Below are 16,857 nucleotides of genomic sequence, written 5' to 3'. Positions count from 1 at the left end.
TCCCAAGACTTTTTGTGACGTGAAACATCTAGATATAAAATTTTATTTTCTCTTTTAGGTTAAAAATTCCTTAATTTTTTATTCCTGGTACAGCTACCACAATTTACAGGACAATGAGATGTCATGAAAAGATGTAACAAAAAGAAAAAGGAAAAGCTACATCAGGAACGCACATCTAATTGACACCACACTGCACTAGTTCATAGTTGCACTTTTTGCAGAATGTGGCTAGGACAGCCCTGGACAAGAAGGGATTCCTGGTTAAGGTACAGCCACTTCTCTGAGTATGTGGATCATTGTTTCTCCTGTGGCAGATTTCTACAGTTCCTCTAATGCACTGGGGACGACTATCTCCAAGTCACCAGCAGCTTTCCTGACAACTCTTAACTCTTTCTCCTGCTGAGAACTGTAACACTTTTCTTCTGAGTTTTTTTTTTGCTGGTTTGTTTGTATGTTTGAAGAACCTTCTGCAACCATAGCCACCATTTCCACCACCAGACCCCTAACCACCACCACAGGGACTGCGGGAGCTTCTTCTCCGCAACTGCCCCCCCTTCACAAGTCCATAATTGGACTGCTGTTGTCTACTATAATTCCCCAAAGCATTATAGTTCCCACCACCACCGTAGTTACCTCCAAATTCTCCTCCTTCGTTGCCATCGCTATATCCTCTGCCCACCGCCACCATATCTGCCACCTTGGTTTCCATATCCTGGTCCACCCCCATCATAGCCTTCTCTACTACTGTAACCAAGACCACTGCCATAGTTGCCACCACCACCTCCTCCGTAACTACCTCTCCTGCCACCACCTCCACCACCATAGTCTCCTCTTCCACCAAAGTCACCACCACCTCCAAAGTGGTCTCCATGACCCCTAAAGTTGCCAGATCCACGTCCTCGACCTCTTTGCGATTCAGCCGACTACATTTCTTATTTAGAAAGGGCCTTTTTTACTTCACGATGATGCTCATTAACAGGGTGGTATTTCTAAATGACAATTTTATCCATGGTATCATGATCATCAAACATTACAACAGCAAATTCTCTCTTTTTTCCACTCTGCCTGGCTTCTGTAACTTCTACAGTTTCACTACTTGCTATATGTTTTCAAAGTAGTCTCTCAAAATATATTGTTCTGTATCTTCTTTAATCCCACCAACAAAAATTTTCTTCACTGTTAGATAGATACCAGGTTTTACAGAGTCCTCTCTAGAAACAGTTATCTTTGGTTCCACTACATGTCCAACAACCTTGTGTGGCCCAGCACACATTGCTGTGTCCACCTCCTCCACACAAGAGTAAATCACAAAACCAAAATCCCTAGGGTGTCTGGGTTGTTCAGTTGGGTAAGCATCTGACTCTTGATTTTGGCTCAGGTCATGAGGTCGAGCTCCTCATTAGGCTCTGCACTGGCAGCACAGAGCCTGTTTGGAATTCTCTCTCCCTCTCTCTCACAAAATAAATAAATAAACATTTTTTTAAAAATGGAGTATCCTCCTCTTTATAAAAAATAAGAAACAAAAAAAGCAAAAAAAAAAGTCTGGAACATTTTTGGGGGGTGGGGGGTCTCATCACCACACAATCTCTAAGTGTGTCCCATTTTCAAAATATTCTCTCCAGCTATCATGTGTAGCTCAAGTCACCAGCAAAGAGTTTTTCAACTGCTCCCGTTTCTTTGGATCATGGCCCTCCCTTCCCCACCTACAGCAGTGATGCCTAAAGTTGGGCTGGGGTGACCTTACCTCCATTTTGAGATCACCTATATATAAAGTTTTAAATAACTCTACAACATCTAAGATAGAACTTACTCAGTTGACTTTATAGAAAAGAACCCATGTTCAAAACTAGCAGAATCCTAGATGTGGTCTAAGGACATACATAACACTAAAGTGAAAGGGACAATAATCTTTCCCATGAAACCTTTCCATAAAAATGATGTGAGGATGGTCCAGATTCCTTCAACACCCTTGTTTTCAACAGCAATCATCACATAAATGCTCCATCTAATCTGACAGTATAGTAGGTGTCCTCCACCCCTGTGCCACACCCACCCCCACTTTAACCCTATCCCTCTTCCTTACTTCTTGTCTCTTCCCTGGAGTTGCAATCAGTAGACCACTACTACCCACCTTTGGCATCAGCCCTTTCCTTTATGGAATACTCTTAACTAACCTTCCTTCAAATAACAGCTCATTCACTACTTCCCTAACCACCCAAGTCAAATATCATGTTATAAAACCTCAAAAGGCCATAGATCTCTGCATCCACAACTTGTAAAAGGCATCAAGCAGTGTGATTTTACATTTATTCAATAACCATCTGCCTATCCTTTTAGATTATAACTGCCAAGGGGAAGACAGACTGGTTCTGGTTTTGCTTATGTGTATCTTCAGCACTGGGCTCAAATCTTGGTTCACAGTGGATGATCAGTAAATGTTTGTTGAATTAAAGACTGGATGAGTAAAAGAAAAAAGAAATAAATATAATTTTTGGAGAGAGAAAGCAGATAGATTAGTGGCAATAGTTTTAGTACAATAAATGGACTGAACCCTAACTGCCTGTGTATGTATGTGCACATATACACCTGTATGTCTGCATATGTTCATGAATTAAAAGGAGGTGGCAGAATGAGAATGTAGATAAGCAATAAGAAATAGGCTGAATCTCAGTGCATCAGCCAGTATCTGGAGTGGAGAGATCAGTAGAATCTCTGAATTAGATGCTCTTAGGTTCTTGATCTCCTCCATGGTACAAGCAGTGAGGCTACTGTCCTTCCTCCATCCCTGGAGAAAGTGGAGGTTTTATTCTCTGAAGAGTTGAACCAAAGTCCAAATTTAGAGACATGAGGCAGTATTGGTAGTGACAATTAGGATGGATGTAACATGAAATGAAGAGAGAGAGATAAAATGAATATCTGTGACACTGCCAGCACCTCTTGTAGAGTATATGCTATTAGGATTTTGCCACTTGGGTTGGAAATTAGAATATTCCTGTGTTCAGTCCTCGGAGAAGAAATTAGGTGGGATTGTATGTGTAGGTGATTGAATGGGCAAAGGACTATAGAGACTAGAGGGGAGAAAGGAAGAGGAAGCAAGGGAGCCTTTAGGCCACTTGTAGGTGAGGGAGAGAGAAGGGGATGGAGAGGAGGAGGAGGAGGAGGAGGAGGAGGAGGAGAACAAGGAAGAGAAGGAGAAAGAACAGGAAGAGGGGAAGAGGAGAAGGAACATGAAAAGGAGGAGGAGTATGAAGAAGAAAAGGATGGAGGAGGAGGAAAAGGAAGAGGAAGAAGAGGAGGGAGAAGGAGGAGGAGGGGGGAGGAAAAAGGGAGGAAGGGAAGAAAAAGGTGATGATTATCTGGCACCCAGAATTAAATCAAATACCACTTACATATTTTTATTGATACAAAGAGTGCCTTCCAAGAGCTTGCACAAAACTCAACATACATCTTTTGTTCCATCTCTTTATACTGAACTGTGGGAACATCCGTGTATTTTAAAATTAAATATTATTTTTCATTTCCATTTTCTGAAATCAGATACTGAGTCCTCCATGTTTTGTTCACCCCTTATTGGGTCTTCTACACATACATTTACCAAATCCCTGACATTCAGGTAACTCTGAACAGCTTGTAAGAAAAAAAAAAAAAAAACAAAGACTGGTTTTGAGAAGAGCTATTTTATTTTTAAATGTCTATTTATTTATTTATTTATTTATCTATTTAATTTAGAGAGAGAAGGAAACAAGCAGAGAGAGAAAGGGAGACAGAGAATCCCAAGCAGGCTTCTCATTGCCAGCACAGAGCCTGATGTGGGGCTTGAACCCATAAACTGTGAAACCATGACCTGAGCCGAAATCAAGAGTTGGACGCTTAACTGCTTAACTGAGCCACCCAGGCGCCCCTAGAGAAGTGCTATTTTAGGTGATGGCTGAAAGAGCTATGCTTCAAATGTGTAAGTGCCTGCAGAGTAAAGTGAATAACCTTTCTGTCAGTCTGCTCTTAAGCAAGAGAGAGAAAGATGCCATTTATGTAGAGGATGTGAATATATATTTTTTAAATCTAAATTTATTCCTACAGCATCCTCCCAGGGTAACACTAGTTATTAAATCTCTGGTTACATTTGCAATTGAGCAAGCCTTGAAATGAATGAGCCCAAGGATCAGGAATTATAACTCCTTTCATTCTGAAAATGTAATTGCCTCCAGTGTGCCATGCTCTTCACACTTGAACTGTACGTGGAGCATCTACTGGGTGTGTGTCAAACTTTTAGCTTAATATTGTTGCATTCATTTTTACTATCGATACATGTTTCTATTCGTAGCCGTTTGCCAAAGTTTAAATTATAGCTGAATCAATCTTTCACATCACATATTTCACAAAATATTTCTATCATAAAGTCATCAAGGTGATGCTAAATGTGTCTGGGAGGAGGGATGGGTGGACTGGGAGGAGGTGTGTGTGTGAGAAAATCCTATCTTCTACATTCTCTGTCCAGAAGTTTCTATCACAGCAATATTAAAGGTAACAAAATATTTCAAAACTTGTTTTGGATTCTTCACTGTTGCCTCTCTGTTTGACTAACACTAGAATATAAGCCCTGAACACCAAAATCAATGCCCCACATGTAAGAAAACTTGTTTAATAAAATATTTCAAAAATAGTATCTCTTAAGAATGTATCACTTCTCAACATGGGAACCCTTGTTCCTTATGAATTTTAGACAATGTTTTATTTTTGTTGTTTAATAGAAATTTAGAGCTTCCCATATTGGAAAGTCTGATAGCAATTCTTACTTCCCTACTCTCTGTCCTCTGTCTTCCTCCATGGTCCAGTCCAGAGTTGGTTATATTTTTTTTATTTCTTCATCATTTTTCCACATGCCACTTTGTTATCTTCTTAACCACTGACTAGAAAGGGAAAGCTGTTGCCATCTCACTCTTTTTCTGAGACACCTAGAAATATGAAAATCCTATCATATGCACCTTTTCTTTTTTGATGAAAATTTTCAGTAGACTCTATTAGGATGACAGGAGTCCTTAATAGGTTTCAAAGAAAAAAAATGTTATGTGTCATCAGCTAAGGAGTATGACTGCGTAGTGTGCATGCTACTGGAGAGAAAGCATATTGGGTGGCTCACTTAATACTGCTAATTTCTAAGTTTACCAACTCCTCTCTCCATGCCTCAAAAAATGGTGTGAAGGAAAAACATCTAAATACATGTTCCAAATTAAATCCATAGTTTGTATGTGAAGAAACAAAAAAGCAAAATATGTGAATTTTCTCAAGGTTTTACCAGAAAAAAAAATATTTGTTAACATCAGTGGAGACAGAAATCTTGATTATTTCCAACATTGACATTGGGTAGCATACATCAATACAGAAGATGAGAAATTTTTTTAACTTTCCACAATCCATACATGATAAATACTTTGAATAGCTACATAAATATCTATTAAGCAAATGCATAATATTTAACTATTATGTACTTTTCTCATTGTTAAATTTGCTTTCCTCATAGCTCAGAAATTTTGGTGAAATTCTAAAGGACACTAAGGGTATTATATTCCAATATGGTAGCAGCCAGTAGAAGAGGGGGGAAAAATGAAGAAAAAAAAAAAAGCAAAACCAAATATAATTCTAAACAATGTAGTTGATAAGTTTTTCTTTGAAAATAAGAAAAGGTATTATGTTATAGTTTTTTGGCTTTTATTAGCATTAAATTTCAACAAATATTTTAAAGCTCCTATTGTGTTACCAAGAAACAAGAGCAAAACATTTCTATTTAGAAAAATATGTATGTAAGTCCTGGCTAGCCAGTTTGAAATAAATTTTAAAAACGACCTTTTCTTTGGTTGGTTCAGTATACATTCTAATCAAAAGAGCTATTCATTTATCTTCAAAATCTCAATTTGGAATCCTTATTCTGAATTTATTTCTTCAATTAGTTTGATGCTGAGGGTCATGAGGATTTCATCCCCCACACACACCCAAAGTTGGTTCCTTTTAGTTTTTGTGAGCCTACATTAAAAAAACCAAAAAAACAAAACAAAAAACTAAAACAAAAGACTCAAAATTCAGTCAAGTTGTTTCCCATCTTAGTCATGTGCCTCCAAGTTTTGGTTGGAGAAAGGTCCCCTGTCACCCTGGGTAGAAGAGAAATGTTCTTATCTAAGTTAACTCTGAGTTTACATTTTATAGACGGGCACCACTGTAGACCATAGGCCAGTTATCATAAAATGGCAAAACAGGAAAAAAAAAAAAAAAGTCTGACCTTCATTAGACAGGAGAATCCTTACTATATTTATAGAGAATTTGTCATGACATCCATGTTTCTAGACAATGGAGGATATATTCAGCCATATTTCACCCTGACAAACTCATCATGAAAATTTATCCAGAACTTGGAAACAGGAAAAGAGATTAATGGGAATATTTTGAATATAGTATTGGGAGTAGCTCACCCTTTCTGAGGACTATCTGATTTTCTAGGGGGTATAGCTTTGTTTGATCACAAATGTAATAATCAGAATATTTCACAACTGTAAAGTATTAGGGATGAATTTTTACAAAACTGATAGTCATGCATATGATTCTTGTCTAAGAGAGTTGCAAATGATTCTTCAACAATAGCAATTCAAATGGTTTCTGGTCAGGAGGAAAAGTAATCCAAAGGTTACTGTTTTTTTCATCTAGTAGACATAAACCAATTTTCAGTCATGGACTAATTAGCAAATTTATCTCTACATTTCTTTAACTGAAAAACTATAAAAATCCCAATTTCTCAAATTTTTCTTCAAACCAGGTTTATTATCTTGCTGGTTCTTTCATTAGAGTTGAGTAAAAATTGACATATTCAGTTTATATTGTTATGAGAGTCATGTTTTTAAGTTTTTGAAAATTATACTTTAATACTCTAGCAAAAGTCTTCAGCTAATAAAATAGCCCTCCAGTGATGAGAGCAGAACAAAAGGCAGATCACAGGAACACAGAATAAGCTGGCAGGCAAATAGAAAATACTCAAATTAGAAAGCAAGTTAAAAAAAGGTACAGAATTCAATAGGACGTGAGGGAATCCAGTGTCTTAGGGCAATGCAAGAGTCCTGGAGCACCATGTCACCAAAATGGTGAGTAAGACAGGCTTCTCACAGAGGACACTGACCAAGAGCAGCAAGGTAGCTTACTATCTACCTGCAAGTGATGTTTCAAAAACAGACATAAAAAAAGAAGAGCATGACGAGGAACGTAAAAGAATTATTTGAAAGTAAATGTGAATTATTCCCAGGAAATAGCATATTAAGAGTTGGAAAGCACTGGCTGCTGTGTTGTAAAGAACTGAGTTCTAATCCTAGGCTCATTTACCAGATTGTTTTACAAAATTTAGGCAATATATTTAAATCCTCTATGCCTGCATTTATTCCCAAAGAGAGGATAATGACACTGCCTGCTTCTTAGATTTGAGATATGAAATTTGAAAGTGCACATAGCATTTAGCACAGTGTCATGCACATACTAAAATAACTTGATAAATGCTAGCCCTTATTATTTTTCATGACTTGGGAAAATTTTGGACAGCAATAATCTACAGGGCATTGAAGAAGCCATCACACTTCCATTATTAATTGTACATAGAGTCTGGTGGATCCTGGAGATAATTGTGTTGCTTGAATGCTAAGATAGATATAAATGCTGGATACTTAGTCTGCCCTGAATAAGGGTATTCAATAAAGAGTAATTATGATCCAGATACGAGACTGCAATGCTCTAATGCAATCCAGGCTGGACAAGAATCGTGTGAGACATATATTAAAGCAGATCTAGAAAAATCTAGCCAGGTCAAAAGAAGTAAAATTGAGTAAGACCAAAAGTGAAGTATTCAGGTTGATTAAGGATACCTCCTCTACCCTTCATAAATTGTAACCTTATATCTCAATCTTTTTAAATATTAAACTTTATGACCTACAGGTGTCAGGTTCACTGTACAAGAAGAAATGTGTCTTGTTATCATGCCACTATATGTTCATGCTTTTAAAATTTTTTTAAAGATTTTCAAGTAATCTCTATACCCCACATGGGGCTCACACTCATGACCCTGAGATCAAGAGTCACACACTCCACCTAGTGAGTCAGCCAGGTGCCTCGCATTCGTTTATTTCTAATTGTTAATACTGTCCTTCAAAGATACCATTCTCCATATAACCTGCTCTTGCAGTGGGAAGGTCCATGAAAAGAACCCATTTCAGAGAGGTGTGAGATCAACTGGGGGTGGGGGTCACATAACTGCCAATCTTGTTATCATTGCAATAGGGCTGCAGAATCGAGCTGCCTGTTCTCACCATACATTCCCTCATTTTATAGATCATAAAATGGCAATGTTGGAAGGGCCACATCTATCCCTCTCATCTCAGCCAAAATCTAAGCTCAGGAACAACAGAAGATCAACTGTTTCTTTGTAACAGAATGAGATTTAGGATAAAAGAAACGGTAAAATCCTCTGAAGATTCTTCCTCTTGGCCTGACATCATTAGAATGCTCTAAGTCCGTATTGTGCCAAAAACTCAGCTCCACAAAATATACATATTTGAGAACAGCGCACCAAAGAAATACAACACACAACTCACTGTTGCTCTTTAGTCCTCTCTCTGTTCATAACCAGAGGAAACACCCAGAATCTTAGCTTGGATCCTCTTCCTAATCTCTTCCTTATTCTGCTTCAGAGAAAGCAGGAAAAAAAAAAAACAAACAAAAAAAAACACAACATGTTAATCTTGGAGTTACATGGGTTTTAGGCTGAGCAAAGAATTGCCCTCCATTGTAGCCAATGCACTGAGTCTATAATAATCAACATTCCTGTAAACCAAGTGGCATGACAGGATCTGCATGAAACAAAAGGAGAATTTCTATGGAATAATCTAAGGGATATCCTTCCACAGTCTTTTAGCTTACTTAGAGGAATATAAAACATTCCCCTGTCTTTCTCATTTTTGAATATTTCTAAGTGTCTTTAATATTTTAGATACATCCTATTTTCCAATATTCTCTTCTTTAGGTATTTTAAATATTTGTATGTTAAGAGGAGAGCAAAAAGGTTACTGAGTATGTGTGTGGAAAAATAAAGAGATGTATAACGATTATGAAACAAACTCATTTCACCCTTAATAGTAGAAACTCTCAAAGGATATAATAAAAGTCATAGGTTGTAATCCACACTGAATAACACATTTGGAAAACCAGCAATTGTGATATCAGTAACATTTAAAGGATATACATAAGCAAATCAAACTTTCACAAGAAAGAAAATTAATAACCATAAAATTAAACTGGTAGGAGAAATTACCCTGAATTTGGTGACTATTTTTAAAAAGATTCTCCACTTTATTTAAATATGTTCCTTCCCTTCCTGACAGTAAAGGGAGGAAGGACTAAAATAATCTAATTTAAAAAATGTTCCTATTCTCAAAGGGTTGACTTTGGAGTAACTTTCAGAATACACTTTTTAATAGATAAATAAATCCCCCAAATATAACTGACCAGGAAAAGAGACATAATATGCTTTCTTGCCATTTAACTACATCATATTTTTGACTATCAGTTCTGAAAGTATTACAATTGAGTAAAAATATTTGAGTATATTGTTCACACAAAGCCATCCTTGCACACCGCTTAAACAGCAACATTCTCTGATGTTAGCAAGTAGATAAGGTTTTCTTTTGCTCTCTTAATGTACCTATTGAGTTTCCTTTACAGGGTAAAAAGAAAAAAAAAAAACAAACACGGATTCAAGGGGGTGGGGAGACTAATATCCAGACAGCAGCTGCAGAAGATAATGGATGGGCTAACTTTTTTCATTTTTAATCACATGGACTAGATAAATAATTTAAAAACCTTAAATATATAATGCTCTCAAAGAAGGGAAATGGACCAGGTTCCCAAAGATATTGACTTCCAAAGTGCTATATGGAGTGGCAAAGTATTAAATTTTTAAATATTCTGATCCTAATCTTTACATTACGGACTATCTGTGTATTGATTGGAGCAGTGTGTTTTCTTTCTTCTACCGAAGGCCATTTACAGATATCACTGGCTGTCATTCTGGGAAATGCATTATTGCACCATTATTATCTCCTCACATAATCAGAGTAAGTTTTTTTTTTTTTTTTAATACATAAAGCTTGCTATATGGTTCTAATTTTCATAAAGCAAAGTTTCCTGTATACTCATTTTTCATTAGAGTTCATTAAGTATTTGGAGGTCGGTTCAACTCTGAATCTGAAGAGTGAAACTGGAAATCTGTTATTTATAAAACTTCTTTAAGAGTATAATGCAATATCTGTTAACTTTTATAAGGACAGAGCAATGACTCTAAATCATTAGATCAGCTCCTAAATGAAAAAGAGATGAGCAAATTTGTCACAAGCACTCTCTCTCTGCGGTGCTATTAGAAAGTGAGGATTTACTGTGAAAGCATTTATTGATTCACATGATAAACAGTGCATACACATATGCCTTCAATTACCCAGAAACTTCATTCTTTAAGAAAGATTCCAATTAATGTACCTCTGACTGTTTATAGTGTTGATGACCACATCAGGTGTAAGCCTCCTCTGCCAGGCCTACCAAGAGCAAAGTCAATTGATCCACTCCTGTTTTTACCTTTGCAGCAAATACAGGCACCATGGAAAATGTCACGAAAAGGCTGATCACATAATCATCAATGTAAAATAGTAGCATTACTTCATCCTTGGCTAGTACTAAAATAAGTGGTGTTTCAGGGATTATCAACCTTTCAACATGCTAAAAAATAGTAATAATTCAAGGAAAAGAAACAAAAGGGAGAAGAGCAACTTTTGGACTATTAGGCACATTGAAATACATCCATAAACTGTGTTTAGGGCTAGAAAGATCACAAGATTCTATTTTTGAAACAGATTGGTCTTTTATTAAACCATATCATTATCAACCAAGATATTCCTCTTCCCTGTGCCAGTCCTGACTCTAGCCTCCTCCTATCTTTAATTCTGCCTCTTAGCTCTCAGCATTATTATTATCCTTGTTCTTTACTAGGTAATATGCAGCCCCCCAGCTCCATGTAATTGTTCATGATGGTATTCACCGTAGTTTCAAGGTCATGTTTACTTCTGTCATTCTTTTATTATTGTCTGCCTCACTCACTAGACCGTAAGCTCAATGAGGTCACCTCCCCCACCTCCTCCTACCTCACCCTCCCTTGTCATTGAGTCTCAGGAACTAAGCACAGCACTTGACAAGAGTCAAATAAATCTTGTTGGGGAAATCAACAAATGAAGGAATTAGTAAAGAAATGAAACCGTGAATCTCAAAGACAGATAATGAACAATTAAATTTTTCTGCAGGTCTTATCAAGATAGAATAACATGGGGCGCCTGGGTGGCGCAGTCGGTTAAGCGTCCGACTTCAGCCAGGTCACGATCTCGCGATCCGTGAGTTCGAGCCCCGCGTCAGGCTCTGGGTTGATGGCTTAGAGCCTGGAGCCTGTTTCCGATTCTGTGTCTCCCTCTCGCTCTGACCCTCCCCTGTTCATGCTCTGTCTCTCTCTGTCCCAAAAATAAATAAACATTGAAAAAAAAAATTAAAAAAAAAATAAATAAAAAGATAGAATAACATAACAGCTCAGATGAACCTCAACTCTTGGCTAGTCTGTAATTTTACACATTGGGAAACTGAGACCTAGAAGTCTTAAACAAACGGACAGTGGCAAAAATTCCTTCCACATCTCCCTAAGCATTGCTACCAGTTTATTATTTAAGAAATTCACATTTTACAACAAAAGGATTTATTAATTATTGCCATAAACATTATGTGCACAGTGTCCTCAATTACTCAAAAGGACTTCATTATTTAAGAAGTTCTCCAATTAAGGGGCGCCTGGGTGGCTCAGTCAGTTAAACGTCTGACTTCAGCTCAGGTCATGATCTCACAGTCCGCGAATTCAAGCCCTGCATCAGGCTCTGTGCTGACAGCTCAGAGCCTGGGGCCTGCTTTGTATTCTGTGTCACCCTCTCTCTCTGCCCCTCCCCTGCTCATGCTCTGTCTCTGTCTCAAAAATAAATAAAAACATTAAAAAAAATAAAAAAAGAAAAAAAGAAGTGCTCCAATTAAGACATCTCCCGAATGGTTATAAGTGTTGATAAGATGAGATGTAAACACATTCTACCTTAAAGTGTGCATACAAAGTAGTGGTAAACATGCTTTTAATACTGTCTAATTTTTATCTGATGCAAATAAACTTGTTTGTTCATTGAAGCCCTAAATGCCTGAAAGTTGTATAATCTTTGCAATCTTCTTTCCTATATGCCACTATGACACTTAAAAAAGAACAGAGCACCCCGCTGACAGATCTAAAAATTCCATATATTTTAATATATTCTGCTACCTGATGATGTGCCATCTGATACATTTTAAATAAATGTTTCATCTTCTCTCTCTGCTAGGAGGTGATTTTACCCTGAAGGGCACCGTTTTATGAATTCAATAGCAAATACTACAGTAGGCCTAGAAGGGGCCTTGGGGGCTTTTCTTGATCTATTCTTGAATCTTCAAACAGGAGGATATCTTAACCATTACATAAACAAGTATTGGCCCCTGTGCTGACACCGTAATGAATTCAGGACAGAACTAATGAGAAGTAAGCAGTGAACGCTAAAGTCTAATCATCTCTAACTCTTTACCTCAGTTCCCTTCATTCTGATTTTGCTGTGGATGCTGAGTACGACAGAATGCTAACACACAGGTTGAGCTGATTTAGAGATACAGGGAGTGATATAAAGACATATGAAAAGTTGTGATAGGAGCCTGGCAGTTCAGCGACTGCCCTTTACCTGGGGAAGAGCAGAATGCTTGCAGGCCTTCTGTGGAAGTCATTGCCTACTCCAGTATTCAAGCTTCAGAATTAAAAAACAGAGAGATACCAGTGACATACAGACATCAGCTGAATGCCTAATCAGAATCTCATATTGCATTGTAAGGCCATTTCCCTGTCTGTTCTTTATCTGCATTTCCTGAATATTTTAATGTCTATATTGATTTCTCTAATTTATGTGATGTTGCATCAAACTGTGACAATGCATTTTAAGGCATTTCAGGCTATCTGCTTATTTATTTTGGCTCTTTCTTTTTTATATAATTCTTAGTTTAAGAAAAACTACATAAATCCTGTCTCAGCTACAGACATCTTAATGATACAGCTCAGCATTACATAATTTTTTCTACTATTAAACAAATATTTTAAAAAATTCTTCATCCAAATGTTAATTCAGTTCCCTCTCCCTGTATTTGACTATAAACCTGGGGAACATGAAAGAATTTCCTTATTGTCCACACTAAAAACAAACAAAAAACAAACAAAAAACTTCACACCTCTGTAAGTGGACCAAGTTAGCTACGTGAGCTGGTCCTTGCTGGCTACTTGGCAGATAAATTAAAATGAAAATAAAGTCATAAGTATATTATAAAATATAACCGGGGCTGGCTACATGATTTGTGATGTCCATTACAAAATGAAAACATGGGTCCTTTTATTCAAAAATTACAAATTTCCAGATAGTAGGGGCCAACTATTAAACCAAGCATGGGACCCTTAGGTCACTGTGTGATGGCATAGCTCGCATACCCATGTAGCTGGCCCAAAATATAACTATCATTTTATTCTAATTACTAAGAATGATTTCATTAATACATGTTCTTTGAAGCAGCAGGGTATTAATGACTCTAAAGGAAGTTCTTCTTTTGGTTGATATCTGTTTGATATTTAAACTTTTCAGATGATGCAAGCGGCTTTAAGATATGTGATCACTAGACTGATTAATTGAAATGGGCACAAGCAGAAAAAAAAAACTTTTCATAAATAATACGTTTACGTTACTTCTCAGAGAAAGCAACAAAAATACTGGAGAAGTTTTTTAAGGCTTCACCGCATTTAGAGATGTTTCACACTGATAGACTAAGAATGTTCAAACAATTAGTAGATGATAATAGTATAAATTAAGCTTTAATCTGAACCTTAGTAACGAATTTCATGAGCGCTAAGGTGTTGCTTTGAAAATCGTGTGTTGTTAACTGTCGGGTGGAAGCCAGTGGCTGAGGGAGGGGGGCAGTTAGGTTACACAGAAAAGTTGGAAGTGACATGCCAAAGCATACTTAAAAGTGGCGTTTCTCCCCCCGCCCGCCCCAGCTCTGTTCTTGCTGGGCTATTTTGTGTTTTACAATTAAATGAGAATTTTGAGGCTAGGAGATTGGTTGCTTAATTAAACATAACAATGATTTGATGATATTGAATGATATGGCCCTTTGTCTCCCGTTTAATGGTGACATTAATGAACCTACACCACAAATCAAACAGTGGCAGACTTCAGAAGGGAACAAGTGTTATTTCCAAAGTTAAAATTATGTCCCAGATTTTTCCTGAAAGCAGGATCTCAAGTAAAGTCATACAATTATTACAATAATACAGACCACTGAGCAACTTAGAATAACAATGAAGAGTGAAGTGTCTCAGAACTCTGGCAGGTCTGGTCTTAAAGCCTGTTAATTCATTTAGGATTCTGAAAAAAATAATTGTACATGATAGATTTGACTCTCGATCAGCATTTCAGAAACAAACACAAGGGAAGATGCCTTCTTGGCTCTAAAGGAGTCCATGGGTATGGAACAAGTATAGAACATGCCCAGGAGAAGGGCCGAATCAATTTATTTAATCTATTTCTGGAAAAACCATGTTTGGAGATGTGGGAAGAGGAAAGGAGACTTATGAATTCTGACTCCTGGAAACCAGTGAAAATGGTCAGAAGTAATTGTATCTAATGGAAGTTAAAAAAAAATATCAGGGCTCCATCTTCAAAATTGTAAACTTATGCTAATCAGAAGATCCATTTCTTAATTACTGCCCTCTTTCAACTTACTTATCTGACCAAGAAACTAAAGTTAAATTTATCAATAATGTTCACCCACCTAATTGCTTGTGTTGCCCAAGGTTACTGTACTTGGGAAGGAGCATTTTAATTAAAAAAACAAAAACAGAAACAAAAACTAATTCATTCAAATAAGATATAAGATTGTATAAGCACCAGATTTTTGCATTCGAAGCTGTTGGTTATCTTTCATCTAAGAAGTATGAGATTCTTTAACGAAGCTTCTCTTTGAACACAATTTTCCTGAGCCATTATTTTTCCTTTACAAGAGCAACCCTGTGTTGGCAGATAACTCTCCACTGGACTCCCACATTTTTGCACACCTTGCAAATGAAGACCTTGATTTTCTATGTTCCAGATTATCTTGTAAAGGATATTTGTAGAGCAGTGAATGGCCTTGGAAGATAGAAACAATGTCTTCCTTCAGAAGACAGGTCAGGTTTCCTTACAGCCTTCAGACCAAGGCATGCTTGCCCCCATTTGTTAACCCAAGTTTCCTCTGTTATACAACACAACTCATGCATATGCAGACATCACTCAGTCCTCTTTGTGTCACCCTTTGGGAAATAAGACTAAGAGAACCAGCACAAGACAATATGCTGATACTTTCTCCACTGCTATTATTTTGAGTCATATAGGCCTTTGACCCTGACTAAATAATCTTGTGGCTCCTGCCGATATCCATGAAACAGTGTGTGCAAGGCTAACTTGTTAACTTGGAAGTAGGGTCCATTTATCTCTCAGGCTACCATAAAAAAAAAAAAAAAAAAAAAAACAAGACTTAGGAGCTTAAACGACATAAATACATTTTCTCACAGTTCTGGAAGTCAGAAGTCTAAGATCAGGATGCCAGGGGGATTGGTTTCGGTGAAGCCTCTCTCCTTGGCTTCCAGACAGTCACTTTCTTGCTATGTCTTTCCATGGCTTTACTCTGTCCATGTGCACTTTTGGTATCTCTTCCTCTTCTTCTAGGGATACGAGTCTTATTGAATTATAGCCCTACCCTGATGACCCCATTTAGCTTTAATTAGCTCCTCAGAGTCCCTGCCTCCTAATACAGTCACATTAGGGGGACAGGGCTTCAACATATGAAGCGGGGGCCAGGGGCACAATTCAGTTTAACATTTCATCATTCTTGACACCATGTGAGTATTTCAAAACATCCTGGTATTGTTTGATACTTCCCTCCATTTGCATTAGGTATGTTCATGACGTGTGTTCTATAGATAATTTATATATTGACAGTGATTCCACCACACTAGAGACTGTTGCATCAAAACTATTTTGGAAAGTGGCAATGATAAATTACAAATTAAATAATTACAGTAAAATGACACATTAGTCTTAATTTTATCAACAATTCAAATTAATTACAATGTTTACACGGAGAGTCACAACCCACATGTCATGATTAAGATATATGATGTACCTTCCTCTACTCTATGGATCTTACTAGTTACAATATTTATAATTTGAATTCTTGGGGGGGGGTCTTTAGAAGAATCATAGAGACGAAATGTAGGGAATCACTGATATTGAGGCTGAGATTATATAATTTTCACAAGTTCATGTAAGAATGCACTAGTAAGTTTCTAAATTAAAACTTCATATACTGTTCACTAGTTTAGCAATTTATTCATTAAACCACTCACTACTGGATACAATAATCTCCTGCCAACATTAGATCAATTCCCCAACTGTAATAGAAACAGTCTTAGGACTTAAATGGATAGCATAACTTTCAATGGTTACTATTACTGTGTGCTGACTGAAAGATCCAGCCCAACCCACATTCTGCCTCTCTCAACTTGCTTTAGCCATTTTATTCCTCTACCTCCAGCTTCTTTGTATTCTAGGGCCTTTGTATTTGCTGTTAACTCCGCCTCAAATGCTTTTCTCTGGGCTGTTCGGTGCT

General features: G+C 37.2%; 1 pseudogene; it reads right to left on the bottom strand.

Annotated features, from left to right (window-relative positions):
* Window positions 1-358: 358 nt before the first annotated feature.
* The window catches only part of LOC123592714, a 91,290-nt pseudogene continuing 74,791 nt past the window's right edge, over window positions 359-16,857 (bottom strand).

Source organism: Leopardus geoffroyi, chromosome D4, assembly GCF_018350155.1.
Source record: "Leopardus geoffroyi isolate Oge1 chromosome D4, O.geoffroyi_Oge1_pat1.0, whole genome shotgun sequence".
NCBI lineage: Eukaryota > Metazoa > Chordata > Mammalia > Carnivora > Felidae > Leopardus > Leopardus geoffroyi.
Note: the sequence above shows the minus strand (reverse complement) of the source record. Positions and strands in the feature narration are given on the sequence as shown.